The sequence below is a fragment of the Puma concolor genome, chromosome C1 (assembly GCF_028749965.1).
Source record: "Puma concolor isolate L17-30 chromosome C1, mPumCon1.1.hap2, whole genome shotgun sequence".
NCBI lineage: Eukaryota > Metazoa > Chordata > Mammalia > Carnivora > Felidae > Puma > Puma concolor.
The window spans coordinates 136,111,268-136,135,112 of record NC_141674.1 but is presented as its reverse complement, the minus strand read 5'-3'; the positions used below and the strand labels follow the sequence as shown (position 1 = coordinate 136,135,112).

The 23,845-nt window shown below is 36.9% G+C and overlaps 1 protein-coding gene across 23 annotated transcripts in view; it reads left to right on the top strand.

Annotated features, from left to right (window-relative positions):
* QTMAN (queuosine-tRNA mannosyltransferase) overlaps positions 1–23,845 on the top strand; it is a 466,550-nt gene that overhangs the window by 96,405 nt on the left and 346,300 nt on the right. For 18 of the 23 annotated variants that reach the window (XR_015255199.1, XR_015255203.1, XR_015255202.1 and 15 more), the window contains one exon: positions 4,543–4,601. The exons of the other annotated variants lie outside the window; for them this stretch is intronic. The gene's annotated coding sequence lies outside the window, so the exon portion shown is untranslated. The remainder of the gene's footprint in view (positions 1–4,542; positions 4,602–23,845) is intronic. 23 annotated transcript variants of the gene reach the window in all.

Sequence of the window (23,845 nt, the reverse complement as noted above, 5' to 3'; positions counted from 1 at the left end):
ATATTATCTACTTTAGAGATGCAGTGATTAAATTATATAACAATTGCATAGTGCATATCAAGTATAAGCTATTTGTATTTTTATGATATAGCTGTGATTATATTTGGTTTTTATAGGATGTGACTTAGCGTTTTTAAGCTTATAATTTTGAATATATTTGTATATATTTTAAGGAACCATATAAATCTTCATTCCAGAATGTAGCCTTCTTATTTATTTACTTTATGTTTTTTTAAATTTTATTTTATTTTAGAGAGAGAGAGAGAAAGAGAGAGTAAGCAGGGGAGGGAGACAGAGGGAGAGGGGGTGGGGGGGAGGGAGAGAGAGAGAGAGAGAGAGGGAGAGGGAGAGGGAGAGGGAGAAGGAGAGTCTCATGCAGGCTCTAGCCTCAGTGCAGAGACCAACACGGGGCTCAATCCCACGACCCTGAGATTGTGACCCTAGCAGAAACCAAGAGTCGGATGCTCAACTGACTGAGCCTCCCACGTACCCCTAACCTTCTTTTCTAAACTGTTAAAATGAATCTATAAGCTATCCGGATAAAATAGTAAGTTCTGAATGTGAGGGTAACTTGAATATACACACACACACACACACATATATGTGTGTGTGTGTGTGTGTGTGTGTGTGTGTGTGTGTGTGTGTGTGTATATATAAATCAATTCTCTTTCCTTCCCTTGTTGGTTGAGCCTAGTGTGTATATTTTTTTTTCATGGTGTTCTTTTTGTGTATGTAGAGCAGCAGTCAATAGAATTACAATGCAGTAATTTAAAATTTTCTAGTGGCCACATTAAACAAGTAAAAAAAATAAGTTTAATTAATTTTGTTAATATATTGTATTTAACCCTATATATCTAAGTTACTATCATTTCAACATGTAAGTAATATAAAATTATTGAGATATTTTACATTCTTATTTTTGCCCCAAGTCTTTGAAATCTACTGTGTATATTCCACTTAACAGCACATTTCAATTCAGACTAGCCACAATTCAAGTGTCTAGTAGGCACATGTGGCTAGTGGTTACAGTATTAGGACAGTTGTAGTGTATAAACTACTTTCAAATTTGTCCTTTTAGTTTAGGGAGGGTTTTATGATATTTTGCAACAACTGATAAAGCTAGATGCATCTAATAGGCAGATAGAAATGGTAGGTTTGCGGTGTGAAGAAAGCTATGGGAGGGGTTGGATTTGGGAGGGATCAATGAATATATAGATGGTAATTGAAATCTCAAAGTCAAGGACAGAATGAAACCATAATATCCTGAGGATAAAGCCTCAGGGGATTCCTAGAAAAAGAGCCAAGTGAAAATAGGGAACACTCATAGGCTAGAAAAGAGCTGCTAGGTGGTCGCACCCTGGAAACCAGTGGAAGGGAATTTCAAGGAGGCATGGTGGGTAGGCCTGACAAGTGCCAAAGTCTAGCAGAATGAGGAATGAAAGTAGGCAATTATTAGCATACCTTGGCAATGGCTGTTTCAGTAGAGTGATAGCTCAGGAAGCTATGTGGTAGTTTGAGCATTGATGGAAGTTCTGGTGAAGGCAATGAGTCTATATTCTTTTTTATGGAGCTTGTCAGGCTAGTTGGTAGTGTTGAAAGAAGTGTGCTATTTATGAATGAGAAGGAGCCAGTGGAGAGAAAAAGATTGGAAGTGGAGGAAAAGGAGAAGAATGGTGGAGCACAGTTTTTAGAAAAGGTGCGAATGAATAGGGTTCGGTGCATAGGCAGAGGGGTTAGTAATGGCACAGAAGAAGGTGAATTACAAAACAGGAGAGAAAGCATTCTGAGATGGGAATTTGTATGAATTTGTATATGATAGAGTGGATTCCTAGTTGTAGGCAATAGCTCGTTTAAGTTGCAGCCAGCGAGCTAGTTTAAGCAAAAAGGGATATGTTACACACTGCTTAATTCCCCAAAGTGCCAAGGAACTAACCTTGACTGTTAATAAGCTAGGAACAGCACAAGCCAAGGGAAGCATCCAGTTACAGTATTTTAGTAGAAGATCCACCATCACTTGCTACTAGGAACCTGTGATATTAGGGGTCACTTAATAGAGTATCTGGCTGATTTTCTCAGAAGAACAACATGCCTTCACTACAAGATTTGATCTCTTTGGAGGTGGTCACCACCTTGACTTGCTCACTTCTGTTTTCTAAGTCTTGCATGGATTTTTCTGATTGTTTGGATCTGGGTCCCCATAGAAGGCATGATGCAAATGAATCTGGGAAATGGAGTTTTTAGCTTTGGACGTCCTATAGTAGAGGAATCTAGAGAGCAAGCTAGAGATGCAGTGCACCCTGGGTGCTTCTGGCTCTGATCTGTCATGAATTAGAGTCAAGATTCACTCAGGGCACCAGTCATCTGAAGTTTTGAGCATCGCGGATGGTCCACCTACAAGATGGCTCACATGTAAGCCTTTGTTGGTTGATTCTGGCTCTTTGGCAAGAGGCCATGTAGACTGTTCCATAGAGCTGTTTGTCCTCATGATGTGGCAACTTGCCTCACCCAGAGTGAGTGATCCAAGAGAGCAAGGAGCTAGCTGTAGTATCTTTTAGGACCTAGCCTCAGAAGTCAGATAACATCATTTCCAGGGCATTCTGTTTTTCATTCAAACCAACCCTCATGCAATGAGAAGGAACTACATGAAGGCATGAATTTCATGAGGTGAGGATTTGGGGCTCTCTTGGAGGTTGGCTACCATGCCTCCCCACATTCCCCATTGCCCATCTTCCTTTAACAGTAGAAATTGATTAAATTTATCTGTAGAAGAGAAAGACAATTGAAAAAAAATAGAAGGGAACTTGCCAAGAATTTGGATAGAATGTGGTTTTGTGTTGGATCTTAAGGGTACCAAGTGCACAGTAGCTGCCAATTTTTTAAAAGATTCAGAAATGCTGTTCAGTTACTTGTTCTCAGGCTTCTCCTCTAAAGGCAGACAGTGTATCATAAAATTATAACTCAGTCTAGGTGTGTGTATTTTGATGTTTGAAGATAATGAGGTTGTGATATACTGTCTTCCAGAATAGCTCTCCCTCTCCTGTCCTCCTCTCTGAAATGAAGAGGTTTGACTCGCTGTCCCTGTGGTCCTTTCTCAGCCTCCATTTCCTAAGACCCTGACTAACTTTGAGAACTGGAGTGGACATCTGTGACGTACTGGATAGATGTAGGCCATTCTCCAATGCCTTGGTCACATCATCTTATTTCTTTCATATCATGTATCACAAACTGAAATGATATTGCTGATGTACATGTCTCCTAGCATCCTTCCTTCTCTTCCCAAAATCAAGCTCTAGCAGGGCAAGTTTTGTCTTGTTCACTGCTGAATTCCCAGCAACCAGTGCAGTGCCTAGTAGATGCTCAAGGGGTGAATGTCTAAATAAGAAAATGATTTTTCGAGGAAATGTATTACAAGATCATTATTTGTAATAGCCCACCTCAAAAGTTTTGTTTTGTGTTCTCCTACTTGATTTACATCTTCTGAGCCTTTCTCTTTTTTGTCCTTTTTTTTTTTTTTTCTTTTTTGGTGACACTCCAGCTCAGGATTCGTTCTGTGGCTGTGAATGTTTTTGTCTTGTTCAGAGTTGGTGGCTGGAAGGGTTTCCATACGGATTTCTTTCTGAAATAGGTTATTTGGACTTCGTGAGTACTATTTAATTAAGATAATTCTTTTTAGAGATGCTTTTGGTGATCCTGTGACTTTATGCTATGTATACTGTTTGGAGGACATATTTCTCATTGCTTTGCTAGCTCTTCCCTTTTATTTGCCATACAGATCCTTTTTGGATGAATTACTATGTTAGTTTTGACCCTGTCAGTATTGATGGACCTAAGGATTCTGACTTTAATGTATACAGCATAGGAAAGTCACAATATCCACCCTTGGGTGTATTGTAAGATCTTACTCTCTTCACTGTGCATGGCTTGCAGAGAATACAGAGCTGTGTAAGTTAAGTAACAGCTCACACCTGATACAAAGCTCTCCCAGAAAGTAGTGTACTTAGGTATTTACCCAGATACAGAAGTGTCTGTGTACCTCCATTGTTTCCCTGGAGTGAAAACCCCAGACCTGGACTGATTATCCATATGCATTCCAACCTGTCTCTGAGATCTTAGACTATCCTCAGCAGAGGTTCTTGACAGCTTTTTGGATTATGGAGCTTTTTACAAATCTGACAAACTATTGACCTTCTCTCCAGAGAGGTATCCATTTACATAAACCCACACATTTTACATATATCATTTAGAAGTGTATAGACTCCTAAAGTTCATCCATGTACCAAGGTTAAGGACCTCTAATCTGAATTCTTCTTCTTAGTTTTGAGTTATAACTGATTTGGGAAAACTTGGAATGATTGAAAAGAAAAGCTCTTATTAGTTAAGACTCAAAACATTTCTTTCCTTGGAGACTCTTCTTCCATCTTGGAATATTCAAGAATCAGAATACTGGATCATCCAAGCAAACTGTTGTCCAGATAAGGATTCAGAATTTAGGCTGGGCTTATTTTGAAGATGATATCTTAATTACGTCCTTTGATCTCACAGGTACCTCTGATTAGATTGGATATATGTAAAGAGGGAAACCACTGTTTCTGGATCATCAGGTGAGCAAATGGGACTTCATTTTAATTTGTCCACTGAGTCAGTCCTCTGTCAGTATGTGGGTATTTCCTATCATCTGTTCTTTCTTTATTGCAGTGTGGGTCAGTGAGATGATAAATATTTCTGAAGTTTTACCAGATTACTTCCTCTGCTGCTTGAAGTCAGATTTCTTTATTTTAATTTTCTCTCATTATTATTGCATATACTCACACTTCTGTAGCAGATAAAAATTCTCTGCTCTTCTTTTTATGTATATACTTTGGAGAGTTGTGGACAGCTCTCATATTGTTCCTTGGTTGTCAGCCAAGTTATACACATTTAACTCCTTTAATCTTTCTTTGTAATTCAGTCGGCTTGGCTGCTTTTTCTAGATTTTCCCCCATTTCATCTGCATCATTAATAAACAGAAAAAACATGTTATCGCCTGGCTTCTTCTACATACTTTCATTCTTTTTCCTTCCTGGTTTTGCGTCAGATTCCTCATTGAACTAAAGCCAGCCAGACATCATTTCTCTGGGCCACTTTGGCAAAACATGAATGCCTTGCCTACAACTATCAGTGTCCCAGGCAGTAATAGCATCACCGGTACACACAAGAGGAGAGAAAGGGAACGTAAGGAGAACACTGAAGAGCGAAATGATACATTTTTCGATTCTGTGGCAGACCAGCCCATGCCACCCAGCGTAAATCTTGGTACCTGAAACCTTTCCCACAGGGTTTGTCCTCCCAAAGTGTGGTGCACAGCACCAATTTGAATAATAAGAGAAGCCTGGGCTGTGTATTGTTTGTGAAGTTTGGCCACTGTTCTCACTCGGTTTCTTTTCCACACTCTCCCACTCCCACCCCTTTTCCCAACACCGATCGTGACTTGCTGTCAGAATCTGTGGCCATGAGCAAAACTGGGCGGGGGATCATTTTGTGGGAAATTAGATAGGTTCAGGTGGTAATGCCTCATGCTTCTGTGTGTCACATCTGAGGCAAGTGCTTTAGTTCTTGCTGTTTCTGTAACAGTCGTTGGTCTTCTTGTAACACCTGGTTCAGTGGAGATGTACAGGAGGAAGGGACAAGTGGACTTTTGGTGCTGTTCATCAATGCTGTATTAGTTTCACAACTTTGTTCCTGTCCTGATTGGCAGGGAGAAGCATACTGCTTCTAGATGATGCTGAGCTTAGTGTAAAATATGCCAGCATGGGATCTGGGCTTGTCACAGTTCATTTTTTCTTTTCATTTGGTTTGTAGAAAATGGACTTCTACCTCTGCTTATCTTGTACATTAGAGAGAAAAGGGTCATACCTCTAGCTGATGGCTTATTGGTGTTTTTACTCACCAGATTCAGGTAGTGTATTTAGTTGAAGCTTGCGACAGCACACGCTCGGCTTTCTCGTTTGTGTTAGCTTTGCTCCTAGTACAGAATTGAATAGGATAGAAGAGACGGTTTTCCTGTTTGTCTCTGTGGCAACTTTCTAGATGATTTGTGGTTTAATCCTTTAAACATTTTTGATCATTTATCACCTCTTTTCTTGTAAACGCATAAAATATTCAGATACTACTGTTACAATCTTTTAATCAGGTTATTTTATTTTGAGGAAATCAAGGTCAGAATAACAGCTGACACAATTGCCTCTGAATAGTGACCTAAAAATTACGACACTTCTGTTAGTTTTCTGACTTTATGGCCTTCGTTCATCTATCAGATTTTAGATAAGATCATGTGATTGTGAGTCACATATTTCTTGATCTCTGGCTTCTTGAATAGGTAAGCATGTAGCCTGGACCCCTTTAGGTCTGATTCTTTAAAAAATGTTAATCTCTCATGTGCCTTTAAACTGCCGACAGCGTTGTACCCAAGTTAATTTCTTTACGCAATTGGTAGATTCTTCAGCGTAACTTTTGTTTCTTGAGTCTTTTCAAGACCTGTCAAAGAAAACAAAATGCTAACCTGACTTTAAGGGGCAAAAAAAATCCTCCCCCCTCCCGGCCTCGTACTATATTATTCTTTGTTCTCTATGTGCATCAAAGTGACAATCCCACACTGTCTCAATTGAGGGAGTCTAGCACAAAATAAAAAACAGCCTGGCACTGTTCTAGGCTGGCAGCCAAAATGTTTTGTGTAGCTTGGTTCTGGCAGTGGTTTTCATAAGGCAGAGGGTCTACCCTCCCAGCGCCACTGAAGGAAGGCAAGCAGGCTTAGTCTCTCCTGCTTCTCCCATTTCTTTTCCTTCATTTTCCTCTTCCTTCATGTAGAGCACCATAGGAGAACAACAAAGCAACTTTTTCTTAAATAGAAACACCGTTCTCCTCACAACTTCCCTGTTTACTAAATGGCATTGTTCCTTAGGGAAGCTTGTGTTAAATCTCCTTTTTCCAGCTCTTAGAGATTTCCTTCACAGTTGGCATTTTTGCCACGCTTTTCAGAAAACCCTTCTGAATATTGCTAACTTTGGTCCTGTTGACATGGTATTTTTGATTGATTGGAATCCTGTCTTCCTTCGTAGCTTCTTATTTGAATGGAAACTCTTGAAGATAACTTGGTGGTTTTAAATGGATTTTTATGCCAAGATAGCTCTTGTTGAAACCCAAAAGTCTGCCATTGTTTTCTATTTTTGTCTAAAACTCAGGGTCAGCTTTTAGCATTTGTGAATTGAATACTCATTTTTAGAATGTCTGATAAGTTTAGGTAAGCAAGTTAACTTCCATTAAATATAAAGATGTGCATTACAATTTTTTTCCTTTGAAATGAAAATGCAAGGTTAAGCAGAGTGCTTTTAGGTTTCCCAGTTCTTTCTAAATTATAGCTAGGGACCTATTATTACAAGGAGTGTGAACAGGTAGCATTATGATTTTTAAGTGATGATTTGAGCAGGAGACTAGGTTTTCACTATGAGCAAGCATTCTATGAAATTTCGTAGAATGTTCCTCAAAATGCAAATGTGTTTTCTGTTGTATTAAGCAAAAACAAATGACTGACTTTCAAGTGCTCTATTTTAAAAATTAGTGTTTTGCAATCAAGATAAGAATAGTTAAATAGGCAGAATATGTTTTCTAAAGAGGAGATTGATATTATTGTGACTGATTTTTATTTTAAAAACTTGTCAATGATTTTTGGCAATAAGAAAATTACTTTGGGAGGAAAAATTCATGAATTTTTGTTAATGGTATAACAAATGTGACTGAAAAGAAAGTAAATATGGTTCCTGTTAGAATTATTAATGTGAAACATTTTTATATACCACATATACTGGGAAATAGACCTATTATGCATACATTAAGATAAACTTGTACAATCTAAGCGTTGTTTTTTTTTTTCCCTAGAGATTTATTTTTAATTTAGAAAATGCTTTAAAATCATTGAAAGGATTTGTAAAACAGGTATATGAGAAGTATGCATTAAATAAACTCACCTGTTATTTTCTCTCAATCTCAAGACAGGTTCAGCAACATATTGGCTCATTAATTTCACAAAACAAACAAGTACCCACATTGCTTTATATGTATAATGCACATGTTAATAAATGCTACAATTCTCCATTCCCCCCAATGCTGTTTTTTTGACTTGTATTTAAGTGCCCTTTTCTGTAGAGTAGCTAAAATGAATCTGGGTGAGATGCCTGTTAAGTTATATCAATTAAATCTTTAGGTCAACATTTTACGTTTTAGACGTATGACATTTTTTAGAAGGAAAGCCAGTGAAACTTTTTTTTCTTGGTCCTGTTAAGTGCGTGACTGTCAGTCTGGAGTCCTCTGTGCCCAGGTGTGGTGGTATAGACCAAAAGTTTATTCTCTATGTTCACCTGTATGTTTATTGCATATTAAATACTATGCATTCACTTTAAATACATTTTCTCCAGTGCTATAATTTTGATTTGCAATTAAGCCCTTTGTCTTTTCTGTGGTAGGAACATATCTTTCAGTGATTTAGGAATTGCAACACGAATTGTTGTATTTATTTGTTTATTCTAACTATACACAGGGGCATAGTACAATATATTTAAGACCCCGTAATGTTTGAGTGTTTGAGCAGGGTTTTTTTTTTTTTTTTTTTTTTTTTTTTTTTTTTGTAAATACTATTGAGTTTTTCCTTTTTGTAGGTAATAAATTCTACAGTTTTGTTTAATGCAGAACATATATCAAAGCTGTGTCTTTATGGTTTGACATTATATGGTTTGTAGGAATTACTGTTTAGTAACTTAATCATATTTGTAGCAACCTGGAAAAAGAGCTTTATTGAGGGATGTCAGCAAAGTTGGATAAATACTAAATTCATTATTTTAACCAGGATTTTATGTTATTGTATTAGATACCATGTTTATAATTATGAGTAGTGTTTTGTTTCATTTGAGTATCACTTCAGGTTTTAAACGTTACTCCAGGGTAGGTGGCTTGAATATTTTGTTTGCTGTCAAATACTGGTAACCTATAATAACAGATGTGGATTTCTGAATTTATGTGGTCAAAGATATTAGTAATCTTCCCGTACACGTATGGTACAGACTTCAGTGTTAAATTTTGTTAGAGAGTATTACAAGAACGCGTGTGTGTTAATTCGGTTGTTTGGTTCTTCCTCTAATTTTTGATACATTTTAATTCCCCCTGCCTGACATATTATCATTCTGTAGAATACTGTCACAACTATTTCATATGTTTTCCGTGGCATCTCACACTGCTCACTTTTTATCCATAGTACCATATGAGTTCCCCCTTTCAGGTTTGCGCTGCATATTTTAAGCTGCTGATAGTGTAAGTACATTGCAAGGTAAAGTGACATTTAGCTTTTTGAGCTAGTCTCATTTTTAGCATGAAAGCAGGGTGGTTCCCCCCCCCCCCATCTTCTCGTATTTCCCATTAAAACAAAGAAATTCAACAAAAAAGCAAACAAAGAAATTCAGAGAGTTGGCTACAGCAGCAATTGAAATGCATCAAAAAGTGGCTACTACAATACAGTTTTATTAATGAATGATCTACATTGGTTCCAGCTGTGTCCATGTGATTAGGCCTTCACCAGGCAGCCATGGGTATTTCCCTATTGCTTTTATTTGATTTCCAAGAATGTGTCATCTGTTACATCAGCCCCTGCCAATATGCCCCCTGTAAAAGTGTTTTGTTTTCTTTTTCCTTCCAAATTTCTGAAGCATAAGTTGAATACCCACACATATCCCTGCCGAAATATTGTTTCTAGTGAATAGTGGCCTAGGTTTCTATGCCTGGTGTTGCATACCAAAATTCCAGAATATAAATTAAAGTAAATGTTTATTAAGTTTATCAGTAAATGCTCAGAAGTGTGGTTGCCTGGTAATGCTAAAGATAGACTATTTTCGCCTTTACGTTTCCATCTTAATATTTTATTACAGTGGTATAATGTGTTATAGAGGTGGACAAGCTTGCAGATTGAAATGGGGATCGTCCAGATTGTTCCCTTCCCTGGACCATATGGTATAGTTCTAAAAGCCTTTTGTACGCTGTCTGTTCAGTTTATTGTAAACTCAATCTTTAGTGCACCTAAAAAGATAACCAAATAAAAATGGGCCTCAGAAAAAGGACTTGATATCATGTAAGGGCCTAGAAATACTTGTTTTAAAGGAGATAACTGCAGATGAAATTGAAGTTGAGATGATATAAACAAAGGAGACTTGTCATTCTCTGAATATGCTTTTGAGTTCATATGGATTGACCAGGATTGCCTTTGAATGCTGGTTTTAAAATGAAGGAATTTATGTTCTCTGACTATACTTATTACCCTTATTTATTTTATTCTTGCAGTCTCATGAAGAAGAGAATATAGCTTTTATCTGTTTAACAGAGGAAGCTTCTACCTAGGAACAGTGCCAAAAATATATATAAGCCCCAGGTTTTATGAATATATAGGGTTTTTTTTTAATTGATTTCAGTGAGAATTTAGGGCTAGAACTTTCAATTATTTCACCCTTTAACTGTTACCCCTACTCAGATTATTGAAAACTTTCTAATTCCTTTCCCCCACCCCCAACTTGACCTATTATGGTTCCATAATTCTATTTTAGGAAAATGGGATAAGAGATTGCTTATCCCATATGCTAAGACTCTTTAAAAGCTGGGAATGAGATGATTTCTCCTGACTCTCACTCCCCTTCCCTCTAAAGTAAGCTACTGTTAGAGAGGAGCATTAGACATTATCCATTGCTTTTTGGCACAAGAGATTTGAAGCTGAAATTCTACCAAATGAGGGGAAAAAAAAAGGAGAGCCTGTGAAGAGCACGATTCTTTACTCTATCATTACCCTGAACCACTGAAAGGGTAACTGAGAGGAACTCAAATGTTATTGGAATGTGTAATTTTCCTTTGAATGGCCACAGTGAAATATATTTGAACAAAAAAGGCAGAAAAAGTATATGTGGCTTATGGAGTGATGGTGATTGAAATGAATGAATCTTTCCAGCACTCTAAGATAGAAACTATTCCAAGAATGGTACACATTCAAAATGTGTCCAACAGAAACTTACACAGACTATTACCTTAAGGAGCTTACTAGAGAGAAGTGGAATAGCATAATAATTTAATAATGGTAGTGGTAAATTGGACCCCAAATATATTTGGGATATATATTTTTTTAAGTTTGAAAGATTTTTAAAAACAGAGAAACTGATTTCGATTTGCAGAGGAAGTCTTTCCTATTAAAAAAAAAATACTGTTATCTTGTGGTCTTTCATTTATTCAGAAGCTGCTTTCTAAAGTGCTCGCACAATTGAAAACATAGTTTACACTGTGAAATAAACTAGGTTCCTTGTTCCTTCTCTCTTTTCATTCTCCTTCCTTACTCCGTTCCTAATCTTTGGCTATTTGATTCTATGTGTATATTGCATTTGTGAATGATATATATACCACACCATAAAAAATGTCACTTTATAGATTTGAGGATCAGTTAAGAAGGGAAATAAAAATCTTGTAATGACTATGCAACAAATAGATTTCTGTGGAAGAATTAGAACATGCTTATTTACATAATCCACATTACTGAAAATTGTAGGACAATTGTAGAAATGTAAATTCAAAATTGTTTTTATTTTTTCTAGCTGGGAAGAACTAGATCATAGCATAAACTGACGAAGGGGGAGCCATAGATAGTTTAAGTCAAATCCTTCCTCTTTGCTGCAGGTTCCTTTTTAATGGTAAAAATGCCTCTGGCTCCAGAGAGTAGAAAATCTTACTGACTGACTGAAATGAGGAAGGGTTTTATTTGTCTCATAAGAAGTCTGGAGGCAGTTAATTCACAGATAGCTGATGCCATCAGGGACCCAGGTAGCATCTCGTTTTCCCACATCCTTAGCACGTAACTTGCCTTTTATTACACAAATGACTTTTGTTCCTCCAAAATTGTGCTTACCTTCAAGCAGGAAGAAAAGTGAAGGATTCTCAGAAGCGCTTTTCTCATGGGGAGCCGCCTCTTTTTTTTTTTTTTTTTTAAAGAAAGGGATGTCTAAGAAAAAAGAAAGAAAGAAAGAAAGGGATGTCTACTCATGGGGGACATCTCCTTGGCCAAAAGTCTGTCACATAAGTACTTCTAGAATGAGATCAAAAGTTTTTAGCCATCTTGTTTCTATTTTGGAGGAAGACAGGGAAAAGGAGAATGGGAATGAAGGTTGAGTGAGCTCTCCGAGTTCTCTGCCATAATTCTCAATTCTTTTGTATGATGAGTTGCTTGGACCTTTGAACTTTCTGGGTACTTGGTGTATATAGTAACTTGTTGGTTCCCTTTTGACATAAGTACATATGTTTTGGTTTTGTAATGTTATTTCTGTGTCTGACAACAGGAACTGTAACTGGGTCACCTTGGTGTCTTTACACTTACCACAGTGCCTAGATGTGGGTCTTCACTCAACACTTGTTGAATGAATGGATGGATGAGTATTAGGAAATATATTATATTTGTAACATTATTGGTGTAAATCATTTATGCCTATAAGGGATATAGTGATAGTTTTAATTTGTGAGGGGTTGTGGACTACATTTTATTGATTTGTCTGTTACTGCTAAGGGAAAATCAAAGTTGCAAAGTTGTTTTGAGTGGAAGGTACTTAGTTACAAAGGTTATAGGAGAATCCTCAAAATGACTTAGTACCAGTGCTTTTGCTGGAGTACATTATTCCATGAGTAAATAAAAATATAATTTCCTTTTAACCCTTTGCATAGACTATTGTTTAAACAAGGATATCTTGCATTTGTCATATATTAGGATCTCAGTTTTTGAAGAAGTAAGCGATTTGAACTTATCAGTACGGTAGGAAATTTGATAACTTACATTTATTGATGTTGATTTACAGGAAGGAGTTGTTACAGCCTTGGTAGCCTCATGGCAAAGAGCCTACTGTGTCACATTTTATCCTAGGTGGCATTTTAATTAATGGTTTTAATTCTTAGAGTGACAGCTTCATATTTTTTTAATCCACATACAAATAGTAATGTACAACTGAAGAATATGTCTAAAAGAAACACTAAGAAGTCATCTTTACATCTGCTTGCTTTGCTTAATCTGTCTTAGAGGAAAGCAGGCTACCTCTTCATTCAAAATCTGCACAAGAAATGGCTGAGTGTAACTTGATAGGGTGAATCAGTGCCTCACAACTTGTCCAATGTCTAACTGAAATTCCTTTTGTTGTATTTCCATTCTGTTTCTGTTATTTTGGCCTCAGAGGACAAAGAAATCAACTATCCACTGTCTCCCATGCAACATTCCCTATAGAGCACCATTTTAATAAATTCCTCCCTTTTCATTCATCATGGCAGGGTTGTTGGTACCTTAATTACTAAAACAACCTGTGCATGGATAGAACTTATCTCAAAGCAGGGAATGTATTCAAGTATCTGGAACTTAAATTTTCTATCTGAGCAGTTTATAGTCACTGAAAATAAAGGAAGCCCTTTTAACATTCAGAAGCAGTTCTGGAGAGAGTTCCTACATAATCACAATTTAGGCAAGATAGTTTCCTAGATTTGGACTCAGAATTGGGTATTGATTGTCTGTTTTGGCCTTTAAGCCGCTCTTTTGGTCCTACTTTTGGGGCCAACGCTTCGCGCTTAAAAAAGCGTGTTCAGCCCTTTTTCACCTTTATATTCTCAGTGATCACTGTAGTATCTGGCACTTAACAGGACCTAAAACTTTGTTAGATGAATTGTTTTAGTATCCCTTGGTAATGCTTCCTAATACAGGTACCTTTAGGCTTTACATTTCCCCATTCCTCTTTATTTTTCTGCCTAATGAGCACCCATAATTAATTTTGTGTTGTCTTTATCTTCTTTTTTTTTTTTTTTTTTTTCAACGTTTATTTATTTTTGGGACAGAGAGAGACAGAGCATGAACGGGGGAGGGGCAGAGAGAGAGGGAGACACAGAATTGGAAACAGGCTCCAGGCTCTGAGCCATCAGCCCAGAGCCTGACGCGGGGCTCGAACTCACAGACCGCGAGATCGTGACCTGGCTGAAGTCGGACGCTTAACCGACTGCGCCACCCAGGCGCCCCGTCTTTATCTTCTTATTCAATAATATCTGCTATGGTTCATAACTTACTTGAATAGTTAAATACAGTGGTAATGCCTGGACAATTCAGTTTATGATGCTGCTCTAATTTTTATCTAGAAATCTCTTTTTTTTCCCTTTCTCATAAAGTGAGAACTTATTGTAGCCTATGGAGGAGAATTCAAGAGTATGTTAGTTGAGTGCCTATTGTGTGTAAGGCACTTTGCTGGATAATGAATAGATATAAACATAAGTTGTGTATAGACTTTGCTGCCAAGGAATTGAAATCTGGTTGACCAGACACATATATACTGTGTAACTGTTGCACAGGTGGGATTGTGGTAACTGCTCTAATTGGGGTATAAGCCAAGTTTGGTGGTACCACAGAGGAAGGAGTAATTGCTTCTGACTGGCTGAATATAGGTGAGCAATTGACTTAAGCTTTTGCAGATGAGATGGAATTTGAATGGAGTCTTGAACCATGTGTAGGAATTTGACAGGTGGTAAAAGTGAATGGATTCTAGGAAGAAGAACGCACAAACAGTGCTTGGAGGTGGAAGTGTGTATGGAATGTTCTAAAAATTGTGTTCAGGTAATGGTGTGTCTGTGAGAGTGACAGGAATCGAAGCTGAAAGGGAGCTTGGCACCAAATTGTCAAGGGTCTTATGTCTTGCTAAGGATTAGTTTCTCTTTCTTCTGTAGAAAAAAATCAGAGGTGTTTGAGTGGAGGGCTGACATTAAGTTTCAGAAAAATGGAAACATTAAATGTAGTGTCAGGGAGGGAGGACAGTCAGAAGCTGATGCCTACTTGAGGTTGAAGAAGATGAGGGAGGCTGGCGGCTCAAGGGCTTGGAAGGAAGACCTGATATCAGGGGTCTGGGGGGAGTCAGCCAAAAGCACTGTGGGTTGTTGATTTGTCGAGTTGTACAGCAATATCCTGGCTCCCAATAGAGGGCGCTTTCAGTTTTGAGCCTCCTTTCCACCTACATCATTTTGGAATACTCTAGAACATGCCACCTGTCCTCACACCTGGGAGATCAAGTATTTCAGCCTGAATTCGAGAAGAAAGTAAAAGGAGAAAAAAAAGGGTTGAATGGTTGTTAAGGGAGCCAAGAGTTATCTGCACATTTCTTCAACTCCTCTTTGGAGTGGGGGTCTTGGCCCTTAGTACTTTCTTTCTGGGCTCTTGGTTCATCGTCTTGAAGTAGAACCTGATTTTGGTCTCTCTTTGAGACACAGCTGAAATGTTTTATGACATTTATCACTCTGTATTGCAATTATATCCAGGTCTGAGGCCAGAAACTATATTTGGGTCATCTTGATATCAAAAACACTTAGCATAACTTTTAGAATGCAGTCATTCAGTGAATGCTGAATAAAGCACATTTGTTTATGCTTTCCAGTCACACAGACCTTCTTACTCTCCGTACATGCCAAGCATGTTCCATCTCAGGATCTTGCTGTGCCTGCTGCCCGGAAGGCTTTAGATCCAGATCTGTTTAGCAACCCCCACTCTTATGGTTTCTGTTTAGATGCCATTTCATCGGGGAGGTGTCCTCTGAAAACCCAATGTAAAATACCACCCTTTCCCAGCCCCAGGCCTCGGCAACCGGATCCTTCATTACCTTGTGCTTGTTTTTTTTTTTTTTTTTCCAATAGCACCTGTACCCTCTGAGCTACATTTACTTGATGATTGTCTTTTTACTCCAATTAGAAAGCAGTTTCCTGTGATAACAGGAACATTTGTTTTGTCACCTAATTTACCCACAAGCACCTGGAACAATGCTGGGCGCATAGTGGGCACGATAAATATTTGCTAAAGGAGTGAATGAATAGTAAAGATCAGGCTGAAAAGGATAATAAACACAAGTGTGCCCGTTTGTTTACAGCTTCATGCAAGCAATGGTATTGTTGTTATAACTTTTATAATATCAAATCATTAGTATTGCTCTCATAAAACAAAAACAAATTCTGTTTTCTATAGATTGCGCTTGTGAAATCTAATTATGGATTAGTTTTTGTTTTAAAAATATTTGAATGCCAAGCATATCCAGTCAGAAAACACTTTTATTATCCATGCCAGCTTAATTTTTAAGGCAGTGAAATGGAAGACTGTCATTTCAGCAAGCAACTTATTTTCATTTGTGAGAATGGAATAATTTGAATATTCTAATTGATTTTTGAGGGTGATTTTACAAGAAAATAATCTTGTTTCTGTACATTGTGCATTTGCCTTTAAGACAGAAAAAACCTAGAAACAGGCATGGAAATTATTTTCCCAGAAAGTTGAGCGCTTACAGCTTCCTGATCAATGTCAGGAGGAGGGGTCAGTCAGTTCCAACATAAAAGGTAAATCTTGAGACACTGAAAACTTTAAAGATTTGGTTTAAAAAATTATTTTATATGTATATTTAAAGTTTGGAAAGAGATCCTAGACTGCCAGTCATGAGCCCAAGCCTCTATTTTATTGTATTTTACTGCAAATTCACTTGGATATTTTTCCAGAAATCTTAAATCTGTAATTTGGCTGTAAAAAAGTTGGTTATCAAATCAATATTATTATATGGCTTTTAGTGTCATAAGAATTCCCTTTTGGAAACCCATAAAAACTCATTTTTTCTCACCATAAACTTTATCTGTCACTTTTCTGTAAGGTCAGAGTACTAATGCTGGAGGTGATCTGCTCTGGGACAGAGAGTCAACATAGTGGTCATAAAGTTAAAAAATGCCACATGGTGCTTTCCTGAGATTAGGGTTTCTTTTTCATATCAACTCGGTGCTAATTTTAAAATATGGAAAGTTACAGGTTGATCGCTATATTCTTAGTGTCCCTTTAAAAATAGACAAAATGATAAGCTTGGCCCTCGTTTTCGCAGTTTCATATTTTTATTAGTACTTTTGTGTTTTGTGGAGGTTAATTCTTAATTATTTGTATACTTTTAATGGCAGGTTTTTTTTTTTTCCTTTTTCCTTCTAGATTTCTAAGTTAAAATTTTCAGGATAGATGGTTTTAAAGATGAACTATGATGAAATTGTTGCACTGGAAAACAATTCCAGGAATAATACTTTCTTATTACTTGAAATATGTTTCATGTTTTCATAGCATTTAAATTGTAAAAAGTACTAGGACCTGGGGGTTCCATTTAAAACTATTTCTCTACTAAGTCTGAGTTGCTGTTGGGTTAATGTATATTGAGTATCCATTCAACTATTGCATGTATATAAATATAGGAAGAATATGAGTGATTATGAAAGGAGGCAGTCTTTTAAAATTGCAAGACTGTGTCTGTAGTAGTTGACTATGCAATCAGTCCCTCCTTTAACGTGTGTAACACATATGGATGATTACTCAATAGCATGTTGCTGCTTTTTAAATACATTTTGGAAATTAAGTGTGAAACTAGAAGTTCTTTTCAATTTTATGCACCTTTATTAAATATTTCCCCCTTAGTTCAAGACACAAATCTAATTATTTAAGGCACAAATTAATTTTGACACTTTACTTGAACTTTAAAACTCTGAGTCTGTACTATATCTGTCCCTATTCAAAACTGTAAGTGCCAAATAGTATTTTAGTTTCTAATATTCTCTGTCAGAGTGCAGCTCCGCATTCCTTACCGATAAATAAAGATCTTGATCTGTTTACAATTATTTAATAATTCAAGTACTTTTAAAAATCGACTGAGTATTACTTTTATTTCACACATTAGACAAGCAGTATTTCCAAAACCAAATTAATAGTGTTTATGAATAGCTGTAGCCCCATTAGTTTAACCCTTGCTGATTTGATTTTTCATAAGTTGCTTTATAGCAATAGTAATAGAATAATTTGAAAACCGCTGGCAAGCTCCTGGAGGGGAGTAAGCCTTCAGTAATTGGGAAGTAGTTTGTTATTTCAAACAATTTGGCCTCCTTCCTAAAGTTAGAAAAAATTTATAGTTTCTTTTAATTGCAAGTTGAAATATATTCAGTGAAGATAACTTGAAGAATAAAATGAAACACAAAGAGAAACTCAAAACGGCTCACAGTTCTACCATAAATGATTATTTATGCCTACCTGTGTTCACGTGTAGTCTCTCTTGTGTTTCTATTTCATTTCATCATATATTTTTATATATTCATAACTTGCAATCATGCAATGGTAGAAACATTTTTCCATGTTCTTTTTATTATGATTTTTGATCATTAATCATTTAATTATGAAATTTCTTTTTGTTGGATATTTTCATTGCTTGCAATTTGAGGCAAAGACTTCAGTAAAGATTCTTCATAATTTCCAGTGTTAATTCTCAGAAGAAGTGGTACTGTTGAATCCAAAGATCGCAGTTTTCAAGATTTTTATATTACGTTCAGATGTGATAAGACATTTTAATACTTTAAAGCAGATACAGTCTCACGCATTGATTGAGTAGGTAGCAGCCTTCCGGCCTTGAGAAGTGTCTTTTTTTTTTTTTTTTAAAGTTTCTTTATTTATTTTGAGAGAGACAGAGACAGCACAAATGGGGCAGGGGCAGAGAGAGAAAGGGAGATGGAGAAGCCCAAGCAGGCTCTGCACTGTCAGCTTGGAGCCGGATGTGGGGCTCGAACTCATAAAATGGTGAGATCATGACCTGAGCCAAAACCAAGAGTCGGATGCTTAACCGACTGAGCCACCCAGGTGCCTTGAGAAGTGTCTTTTTAATTCACGAACGATTCTTATCTATTCTGCAGATGGCTGAAATTTTGCCATCACCTGTTGTCCCCTTGTAACATACAAGTACTCCTGGGAGAGGTTACACATTGTGCCTGGCAGACGTTTACCCTGAACAATGTGCAGGGGGTTATCCAATATCTTCAATTTAATTCTGGCAAGTATAGTTTGGACACAAGGCAGGAGAAAGGGACATTAAAACATTGAGCAAGAAGAATGATGAGGGTGAACAATATTTTTTTAACTTCAGTTCTGCTAAGATCAGTAGAACAACTGCTATATGAAATGCAAGAGAGTATATACCTAGTTTTATGAGTTTTAAGTTACAATCTCTCTCTACAGTGATTCAGGCTGTTTGTTAACTGCAAATGCTAATTAATCCAGTAGAGAGACGTATGGTCCCAGATATGGTGCATATACATGCCGGATAGAGATGCAAGGGGGAATTAATTAACTCCTAAGCAACTTTACTCTGTCTGAACACTCTGTTGGCAAAATGTGAAATTACTTCCTTAAGAGGTGATGAGGATGCAGAGTATGGCTTTGGGTAGTTGGCAAAGAATATTCTGTACTGTAGGGTCTCAGCTTCATTAGACAAAATATTTATGTCATTGGAATGTCTCCTTGAAAAACCAGCTGATAAAGAGATAATAGTGACAGACAAGGCCACTAAATAGATAAAAGTCACAGTGCTTGCTCCAATCAGGAAACTTTGAGCTGTTGCTACTTATCTTTTAGTCAGTGGAAACTTGTGTGTCAGATGATAGGGGCAAGCCTGTGCTTCCTCTGTAGAAAGACCTATAGTAGACCTTCTAGAAATTATACACTGTTGTCTCTGTATGCCTATTCTTTACTCAACAGTCTCAATCCTAAATATTTTCAGGATTTAGAAATTCCAGTCTATTATTATCAGACTGACTCTTTTTCTTATAATAGTGGGTAGCTAATAATATGCCCCTTGTGATACTTAAAAATAGTGATACAGCTCTCATTACCACGTCTCTTAGCCCCAGATTTACTCAGCCCTGGTCTAAACTGGGTTTCTGGGCTTTTTAAAATTTATCATTAACGATCTCTAGAATCTATCCAGTTTTTCCAGTGTTGGCTTCTTAAACCATGAGCAAATGACTTAGACCACTGGCAAATCAAAAGATTCTTCTCGAGGATATGGCAGCTAGAAAAGATCTGCTGTAGTACATAAGTAGAAGAAAATACACTTTTAACTAGTCCTACCTCTAATAAATAAATTATGATAATTAGGTGGAACTTTGGAGGTGAGAGAAGTGTCACTAAACATTTTAATTGATACATCTTTAAAGCATAGTTTTATTGATTTGGACCTTAAAGGACATTAGAGTTTATGTCCTTTATTTATTTACTTACTTATTTATAAATAGATTCTGATACTGACCTCACCTCACATTTCCCAAGACCATTTAAATAAGTCTGTCACTGCAGGGTGACTTTCACTAATATAAAGTGAATATTAAAGGTGTCTAACATTGATACTTTTAAGAATATCTATTTCTAGGCCTTCAGGCCTCTATGGAAATTTCTTTTTCTTCTTCCATGTGTTTACCTGATATTCTTTTGCCTCCTGAGCTGTTAGGATTTTGTATTTCTTGCAAGTTGATTTCTCTCACTGATAAATAGATTGAGTTGTGAGATTATGTCCTTTTCATTTTTCTCTGGAAGTGAGTAAATCCAGAACTTTATACTTGGTGACATTTGTTTCAACCCATCAAGGGAATGCCACCCATGTTTGCTTGGGTTGCAGTACTTCAAATAGGACGTTGAGAATGTTTGTGTGTTAGAGTAACTCTGCTATTTCTGTTTCAAAATTAACTGAAAATGTGATATGTGCCTCCCACTTGGAGAGGGAAACTTCTCAACAATTTTTTATTTAGTTAAGATGGATTAAGTTCTTAAAAGATGTTAGAGCGAGACTCTCTAGCGCCAGTATAGTTAAGAATCTGTTAGTCATTTTATTTTAAACTCATTTGGTATGTATATTTATAATTATCTTACACAATCCAAGTCTGAGTTAAAATTTGTCATAGAAGCCAATGTAGGGTAACAAGATAATGCTTCTGACCAAGAAAGAAATGCCAGACTAATGATTAAACCAATTGAATCCTTCTAGGTCATAGACTTGACTGTCCTTGTGTTAAATATTCTTATGGAGTCTAGAAAGGTCAGAGAGAATAGATGCCCATGGCATGAAACTTGGCTTCTAAATCCCTGGGTAGGGCTGCTGGGGCAGAACTATTTTTCCTTAGAATGAGGTGTGACATTTTGAATACAATAAGATGCCACCTGTTATATTTTAGGTGGTGATAGAATATGTGCGTCAAGTTCTCTCTGTAAGTAGTAATTAGTGGTAGGAAGGGGTGATTATTTGTAGTTGATAATAATAAAGGTCTTGGATGAGTTCAGAAGAAATTGTCAAGGCAATCGCTAAAGAGTTTTATGGTTTATTGGCTCAAAGAGAGTGTTGAACACTTTCTGTTTGCTAAGTGCTGAGATATAGTGGTAAGCAAGCAGACCTGGTCACTGTCCTTTTGGAACTTAATATCCAGTAGGGGATACAGATATTATGTGGTCACTCGTATAAATACATCCTACAAGTGTTAAGTACAAAGAAGTACTACAGATTGTTATATCGGGGAGACTCAGACTTTGTCTGATGGTGACAGTAGTAAATTATGAAATAAACTGAGCGCATCTATATGGCTGACCTCTTCGCCTCCTGTTTCAAACCCTCCTGTCATGTGAATCTCGGATATTGTCTTCCTTCCTCGTCATTAAGGTCTACCGCCCTATCGAAAAGGCCTTAGTCTGGAGCTGGGGCATGAGGGATAAAAGTTGTGGGATTAGGGATGATTATGCAGGACTCTGGAAGGAGTTATAAGAGATTAGAACAAAAGTTTTGAGTTTTATCACTCTAACTATATGGTATTCTATATAACCATATTGTGTGGTTTATAGCACTGATATCCTAGATGTACAGATTATTGGGAGTTATGATTAAATATAATATGCGATACATATATTTATCATCTTATACTGACATTTATATTTCACCCACATATAAAAAAATACTGCAATATATATCGTGTACATATTATAATTCTTAAACATTGATTTTTAATCCCCAAACTCCAAAGACTAGAAAATGGATGCACCTTGTACTTACATCCTACCAGATACCTGCAATGAAGTATAATGGGGAAGATAAGTGACCATGGGGTCAGAAGACCTGGACTTAACCCCTTGCTCTGTCCCTTACTCTGTGATGCTCAATACTCTCCATTTCTTCTTCTATAAAAGAAAAGCTGTTGGTCAATGGCTCCCGCATTCCTTCTACCTAGGATTCTGTGGTACACCTTGACTTTCCTACTGAGGGATCCATATATGAATGGGTCAGATAATCTAATTTTCTCCCACTGGACTGATTTGCAGCCCATTTCAGGAAGGTGGAAGCCTTGGAGAAATGCCATCCTGAGAAAGCAAATACATTATTCATCTTGTCAGACTTTTATAAAATGAATAGTTGATGGCAGAAAGTATTTAAAAATGCCTTTTTTTTTTTTTCCCTTCGCCATTAAATAAAAGTATAATTACTCAATGTGAAATGGGATCTCTAGATTTATGGTGAGGGAATTGGCTTCTCATCCTGCTTCCACTGCTAGTATTCAACTAAGATGATGATAGACCAAGCAGATTAAAAAACTGCAGGTGATTTTCAACATTCACGGATCTCACAGATACTCATTCTTTTAGACCATGAAACTTGTGTTGGCCCAGAATGCAATCACTTGTGGTGTTTCTACCATTTCTTTTATCATTGTTACTTCTCTTGTATAAGTAGATTAAGATAAACTCATATCTACATGAAAAGAAATCTAATAAATTCTCATTTCTATGACAATACAGAAAGAGAATCAGTATTTGGAAGAGAATATAGTGTGTTTTGCTATACTCGCTGCTTGATTTAGTTTAGCCGAAATTTGAGGCTAGTTCCTGAGGTGAACATGAAGAGTCTGATGGCAAAGGGAGAAAGGTGTGAAATCACAGGAGTGTTAATTAACTGGAGAGTGTGAGCGCTCGGTAAGGCAACAAGGCAGGGTCTGGGTAAGTGGGGGAAGAGAGATCCCAGTGGAGAGGGAGAAGCAGGGCTGTGGTGAAGAGAAAGGAAAGGCCAGGAAAGCAAGGTGAGCAGTGCCACATTTAGGGCCTTGGACTTTACCCATTGGTGACAGAGACGTTGATGTTTTTTTAGCATGTCACCTCATGATCAGATTTGCATTTTGGAATATTACCTGTAGCTGGAATACGGAGAACGGTGTGATGGGAACCAGATGATGTGGCAGCATGAAGGCCTAGTTAGAAGGGCAATGGAATAGTTCAAATGAGCGATGAGATGATTTTCTAGTGTAAAAGTTTCTACTCATTCATAAATACGCTGCCACATTTTAAAATGTCGGCAAATTGAAAATATTTTTAGTATTCAGGAGAACTAATTCATTACTACTTTTATAGTTTGAAATGTTTCGTGAACTTAATAGCAATGGAAAATTGAAAGAGGATTAGGATTTTATTTGTCAGTGATATTAAACCAGTAAACATCTCACAAAAAATTTCATAGTTACAGCTTTGTTGTGCAATGTGGAATATAACTTCACAAAAATGTAAGGTAGTGAATTTGTAATATATACACATCTCTTTATTTGTGGAAATTATGCATATTTGAAAACAAGTGAATGATGTCCTAGTGTCAGTACGAATAAGTAGTTGTTGAATTTGCCTTTGATACAGTTATAACCAAGACTTTGTATTAATTCAAGTCATGGAATAAGTGACTGACAGTTCTAAACAGAAAGTTAAAATCCCAAATTGAGAAAGAATGAAAATATTTGTTAGGGAAAATTACATAGCCATATATGCATATCAGATTGTAATGTTTAAAGAGTACGTATAGAAGATCCTAGCAAATGAAAAAATTGGAAAAGTGCACTTGAAAATTACTTCAAATTGTGTCACAAATAAGATGGCATGTAAGTCTTCTTA